We start from the raw sequence: 7,334 nt of genomic DNA, 5'->3' as shown, positions 1-7,334 counted from the left end.
CGTCCATCAATCATATCAACATAGGATCAAAGCCGCTTTCGCTACTTTCACGTAGCTAAACCCATCAATGGTCACATATATCAATATAGCCGAATGACATGGATCAAGCATGGATGTGTAGCATGGAAATTACATGTAATGTGATCTGTAACATGCCTATTTCCAACTGGTCCACCTTAATACCTTAGTGAGATCATTTTAAACAAGTTCAGAGATAATAAACCAAATAACTTTATAACCGAAAATAACTTTAACTATAAACCGTATTCAAAACAACAGTACATGTGTCCAATATGAAAAGCAAAAATACAAACTCCCACTGAAACTAGATATCCTCAAGAGACACTATACCCATATGAGCAGTGTGCTCATGAAAGATCTTGGGTATCAATCCCTTAGTAAACGGATCCGCAACCATGGAGTTTGTCCCAATATGCTCTATTGACACTTGTCCACTCTGAACTCTTTCTTTAACAGCCAGGAACTTGATCTCTATATGTTTTGACTTCGTCGAGTTCCTGTTGTTATTAGAATACAACACTGCTGATTTATTGTCACAAAATATCTTAAGTGGTCTTTCTATATTGTCCACAATGTGCAGCCCAGCGACAAAATTACGCAGCCATATTCCATGATTTGATGCCTCATAATACGCTATAAACTCCGCTGCCATGGTGGAAGTAGCTATGAGTGTCTGCTTAGCACTCTTCCATGAAATAGCACATCTAGCAAGCAAGTAAATATAGCCTAAAGTCGATCTCTTACTATCTTGGCATGCCGCGAAATCGGAATCAGAATAACCGATGATCTCCAACTGATCTGATCTCCTATATGTGAGCATGTAGTCTTTTGTTCTTTGTAAATACTGCATGACCTGTTTGGCTACTTTCCAATGATCCATTCCTGGGTTACTTAAATATCTCCATAGCATCCCAACAATGTACGCTATATCCAGACGTGTACAAATCTGAGCATACATCAGACTCCCTATAGCTGAGGAATAAGGAATCTTCTACATTTCTTTAATTTTCAAGTCATTTTTAGGGCACTGACTTAAGCTGAACTTGTCTCCTTTAGCCACAGGAGTGTCACATGATTTACAATCTTACATGCCATATCTTTTAAGTACCTTTTCGATATAGCTATTTTGTGATAATCCAAGAATACCCCGAGAACGATCTCAGTGTATCTGAATTCCTAATACAAAAGAGGCGTCACCAAGATCTTTCATCTCAAAATTCTTTGCTAGAAATCTCTTGGTTTCGTGCAATAAGCCTATATCGTTGTTGGCAAGCAATATGTCATCGACATATAAAACCAAAAAAATATACTTGCTCCCACTGAACTTGTGGTATATACAATCATCGACAAAATTCATCTCAAAACCAAATGAGATGATCACCTGATGAAATTTTTAATACCATTGACGAGATGCCTATTTGAGTCCATAGATGGATTTCTTTAATTTACAAACCATTTGCTTTGCATCATCCGATACGAAGTTTTCTGGTTGTACCATATAAATTGTTTCATCAATGTCACCATTGAGAAACACTGTCTTAACATCCATCTGATGTAGCTCAAGATCGAAATGCGCTACCAATGCCATTATAGTCTTGAAAGAGTCTTTCGAAGAAATCGGAGTGAATGTCTCTTTATAATCGATGCCTTCTTTCTGTGTAAAGCCCTTTGCGACAAGACGAGTCTTCTACCTCTCTACATCACCTTTCGAATCCCTCTTGATCTTAAATATCCATTTGCAACCAATGGGTTTCGCACCTTCAGGCAATGGAACGAGGCCCCATACGTCATTGTCCTTCATGGACTTTATCTCCTCATTCATAGCATCGAGCCACTTTTGAGAGTTCGAACTTTCCATGGCTTGACGGAAGTTGATCGGATCATCTTCCACCATTCCAATGTCAACTTCATGTTCTTGAAGAAATACGACGTAATCATTCGAAACCACACTTCTCCTCTCTCTAGTGGATCTTCTTAATGGCATTGGTTCTTGAGGCTATAGAGTTTGTTCTTCTGGAACAATTTGTTGATCTTGAGAGGGAGGTATGACATTATCTTGATCCAGAGTTGCTTCTTGAACAATATCAGGGATAGAAACCTTATCATTGTCAATGGCAATTGGAGGAATTTCAACATATTCCTCCTCAAAGACAAAGCCTGTAACCCTTTCTCCCCCTGCAAACTCAACATCCTCAAAGAACTTAGCATTTCGTATCTCGAAAATTGCCTTAGTTGTGGGGATCATAAAACTTGTAACCCCTGGACCTTTCAGAATATCTAATGAAATAGCAACTGATGGTCCTTGCGTCCAGTTTTTTTTTCATTTGGCTTATAGGGCCTTGCCTCAGTTGGACACCCCTAAATATGTATATGCTTCAAACTAGGCTTCTTGCCCATCCAAAGCTCATATGGGGTTTTATCAGTGGCCTTAGTTGAAACTCTGTTGAGTATATAAGCTGCAGTCTTTAATGCTTCACCCCAGAGAGATTCTGGTAAGGTAGAATGACTAATCACACTCCTCACCATGTCCTCAAGCGTTCTGTTTCGTCTCTCAGCAACACCATTCATAGTGGGCGAACTCGGCATAGTGTACTGTGGGACGATACCGCATTCCTCTAGGAATTTAGCAAACGGTCCTGGACGCTGTTCACCTGAACCGTCATATCTATCATAGTATTCACCCCCACGGTTAGATCTGACGCTTTTAATAATTTTGTCGAGTTGGTTCTCAATTTCAGCTTTATAGTTTTTGAACACATCCAATGACTGTGATTTTTCATGAATGAGATATACGTAGCCATATCTTGAAAAAAATTGTCTATGAACGTTATAAAATATTGTTGACCATTCCAAGAACCCGTAGGGAATGGTCCACAAATATCCGTATGTATAAGTTCTAAGACGTCCGAAGTCCTATTGGCTTGAAATCTCCTTTTATTGATTTGTTTTCCCTTTATACAGTTGACACACAAATCATAATCTGTGAAGTTAAGAGGGTCGAGAATCCCAACAAACACAAGTCTCTCAATTCTCCTTTTGGAGATGTGACCTAATCTCTTGTGCCACAACGAGGCAGAATTCTCGCCGTTTAATTTTCGCTTTACACTTCGAGTACTTACATACAAGGTTTCATTATAAGAAGTAATTGTATCAATTGAATAAAGATTATCGTAACATGATAAAGAACTGGAACCAACCAATTTTGAATCATGAAACAAACTAAATTCTCCATTTCCAAATGAACAAGTATAACCAAATTTGTCCAAAGCAGAAATAGAAATCAAATTCCGTCTAAAAGACGGTACAATAAATGTCTCAACAAGATTCAAATAAAATCCAGTTTTTAACAATAATCTAAATTTTCCTATTGCCTCTACTTTCATTCTTTTGCCGTCGCCAGCATAGATATATCTTTCACCATCACTTGATTTTCGGCAACTCAGGCAACCCTACATAGACATATTGATGTGAGTTTTTGCACCAAAATCTATCCACCATGTATGTCTAGGTACCGAAATTAAATTAACCACAGAACAAACCAAATGAAGAAGAGTACCTTTTTTACACGCCATGCGTGGTAATTGGTGCAATTCTTCTTCTTATGACCAGCAGTTTCACAGAAGAAACAACTACCTTCAGTTGGTTCCTTATGTTGTTTCTTTTGCGGTGCCGTACCTGTAGCTTCCTTATTAATCTTTCGTTTCTTGTTGCTTTTGTCCTTAGAGGTGGTGGCCAAATGAGCACTTTCTGTCTTCTCATGCTTCAGTCTTTCCTCTTCCTGGACACAGTATGAGATGAGCTCATTAAGGGACTATGAGTCCTTTTGACAGTTGTAGCTCACCTTGAATTGACTGAAATGTGCCGAAAGGGATATCAGAAGCAAGTGCACCAACAAGTCTTCAGATAAATCCAACTTGAGTGCCTTTAGTTTTGAAGCAATGTGAGACATTTCCATAATGTACTCCCGAATGTTTCCTTTCCCTTTATACCTCATTAAGACAAGATTTGCCAAAAGTGTACTCGTTCCAGCCTTTTCATTCTTGGCAAATCTCTTCTCAAGGTCCTCAAGGAAACCCTTAGCCGTAGTCACCTTATCGAACATAGTGCCCCGGAATGCTTCTAGAATAGCACGCTTCATGACCATTAAGCTTATGCGGTTCGATTGTTCCCACTTTTCCATCTCTCTCTTATCATCAGAGGTACTATTATCAATAAGTGCAGCAGGTTAATTGACCCGTAAAGCAAGGTCTAGGTCCATGACTCCGAGAACAATCATCACATTCTCTTGCCAAGCCCTAAAGTTAGTGCCATTTAGCATTGGAATTGAATTGATGCTAGCAGAGATATTAGCAGTAGAACCTGAAACTGAATTAGAGAACGATTATTATGAATAGCTCACTTCGAATATCTTTAATATGCAAATAATAATAATCTCAAATAGTGGTAGGGCCCATCACAAGATACCATGCACAACATCAATATCTAGTCTTTGGACAGAGATATTGACTTGTAAGCGGTACTCTTAGCGTAGTAATCAAACATTGACGATAAAACAACGTGTCAATCAATAAACCTTTCTTTGGACCGATTTATTGATCACACATTAAACCAAATAATCGTTACACGTTTATCATCACAGGTGCACGTGTATTCGGCTAAATATTGACCTTCCTTTGGCTCGACTAATATTCCCATGAATAACACATGCACAAACACCTTTTAAGATTCTAAGTTAGTCAATTTTCACAAGAGAGGTTGCTTTGACAACATGTTGCTTCAATTAACCAACTTTCGAATATTATATCTCTTAAAAGAGTCTTTAGTACCAAAATTTGAGAAAGAGAATTACCAGTTTTGCATATTTTGATTATTTTTAAACTTTAGGGGCCTTAGGATTAATAATTCAAAACTTTAAGGGGGCAAAATTAATTAATTCCAAACTTTAGAGGCTGAAATTAATAAACTTGAAACTTTATGGACCATAATTAATTAATTCAATACTTTAGAGGATCAATTAGAACAAATTTTAAAACTTTAGGGGCCAAAATTGACCAATTCAAAATTGAAAATTTGAAACTTTGGAGGTCAATTTGAATTGATTATAAACTTTGGGGGCCAATTTGAATTAATAATTAAAGTTTGAGGGCTTTAATTATAAAATTCAGAACTTTAATGACCCGAATTAATTAATTTTAAAATCTTAGGGACTGAATCATTAAATTTGAAACTTAAAGGCCTAAATCTTAATATAACTTAAAAGCTAGGGACTGAAACTTTAATTTTATAATCCTAACCCTAATTGCATCCAGGGGCCTCAACTTATCTAATTTACAGAGGAAGCCCCCGCCCCCAAAATCAACAAAACTGAAACCTAACAAAAAAATTTCTTCTTCTCTTTTTCTGATGGCGGCGCACTCCGGCGCCGCCCGGAGTAATGGCCTCAGATCATGCCCGGCACTGCTGTGTTTGCAACAGCGCACTGCGCGCCGGTAGCGGCGCCACTGCCTGCTGCCAAAAATTTTAATTTTTTTAAAACTGAATCTAAACCATAAATAATCCGTAATTCAACCATTAATCCGAATTATGACAATTCATAACGAAAAATATACCTAATAGTTTTCAAATTCAACAAAACTAATTCTAAAATTGTCAAATCTGAAAACTTTATAAAATATTGCAAGAACCAAATTAATTATTCGATTCTCAGTGATTCAACATGAAGAGGCTCTGATACCACTTGTAGGATAATTTAATACTTTAAATTACCGGATCTTTCATGTTAAATCATCAAGAAATACAAGAATTAAAGCGGAAGCGTACCTGAATCAGACATGGTTAATGCAATATGAATTTCACGGTATAGTCTTCCAAATCTACACGCAGTCTCATTTTCCTCTCTGTGATGAGATGCAGTAGAGAATGAATAATTCTAGGGACCATAACCTATTTATATAGAGACGCCCTTTGACCTAATTCGACCCATCATAGACTTAGGATTTGGGCGCGGTCTCTACACATATATAAACTCATACTTTAATTGGATACATTAAAGCCCAAAATCGAAGCCTTATTAGATCACTTTAATTGGATTCAACCGAATTCGATAGCCTATAATTTAACACACAATTGTTCACACATACAAGCCCATCTATTGATTAAAAATCCTTACATTATACACTAATAAAAGGACTAATTAAGTGATTTATTTTACAATAAATAAGAATTGTTTTTTCAAAAACAGATTTTTTTTTCCAAATATGTTAATTATATTTAGTTAAATAGTTGTATTTTGCATGTTATTCTGAAATTTTTTAGAGGCATGCGTGAAAATGTTGTCTTTGGATATTGGGCCAATACCATTCAACTAAATTATCATGAGCTTTTTCTTTCAACATATACCAAATTCAATTCAACTGAAAAACTTGAATTAATCTTCTTGGACAAGCCCGTGTCCAAACACGTTGGCCCCCTATTGGTCGGTTGTTTGCGCCTACAGACAACCGGCCTGCGACATCGGTGCAGACAAGAGGGGGCTGCCACGTCGGTGTAGACAACCAGCCAATAGGAATCTGTCATGTCGACCCCTGTTTGGATAAAGGCTTGTCCTTATAGCAAAACCCGAAAAACTTATACAATATAGGCAACAAAATAATGATATTTTCACCTCAACTAGAAGGATCCGAAATCAATGAGATGAAATTATTTTCCTAAAGAAAATAAAAAACTTTAATGAAAGGTTCATCATGTTGGTAGAAAGAATGCAATTTTTTGGTATGAAGTTGATATTATCTAAAATGCCCTGGCGAAAAAAATGATTAAATTTTGTACACAAATTAATTCTCACTTGGTAAACTATGAAAATATAAAATGATATGTTATATAGAGCTCATTCAACATAGTTTAAATTTTAATAATATAAATTTTCCTTCATTTTTTAGAAGTGGCATTATTTTTCTGAATATATACTTTATTCCAAACTCGAACTGAATGAAACTCTAACATAGGTTTTAATGACAAAAAAATTGCTACCCACAGGCACTACCCCATGCCTAAACGAGTAAACAAAACTAGGGATGGCAAGGGCAGGCATGGAATGGGTTGACCATTCCTACCCCCATCCCATCGGGTATTTTTGTCACATTGTCCTGTCCCCATGCCCAATTAAAGCAGGATGGGACGAGGTAGGTCCCCGTCCCATTTATTTATTTTTTGCTTTTATTTTTTTTATGCCTTTAATTAGTAAATATTATTATTATTATTTTCAATTTATTAAGAATAACTCACGCTCTCTTTTAAATATTTTATTTTTATTT

Source organism: Olea europaea, chromosome 10, assembly GCF_002742605.1.
Source record: "Olea europaea var. sylvestris chromosome 10, O_europaea_v1, whole genome shotgun sequence".
In the NCBI taxonomy this organism is placed as follows: Eukaryota; Viridiplantae; Streptophyta; class Magnoliopsida; order Lamiales; family Oleaceae; genus Olea; species Olea europaea.
Note: the sequence above shows the minus strand (reverse complement) of the source record.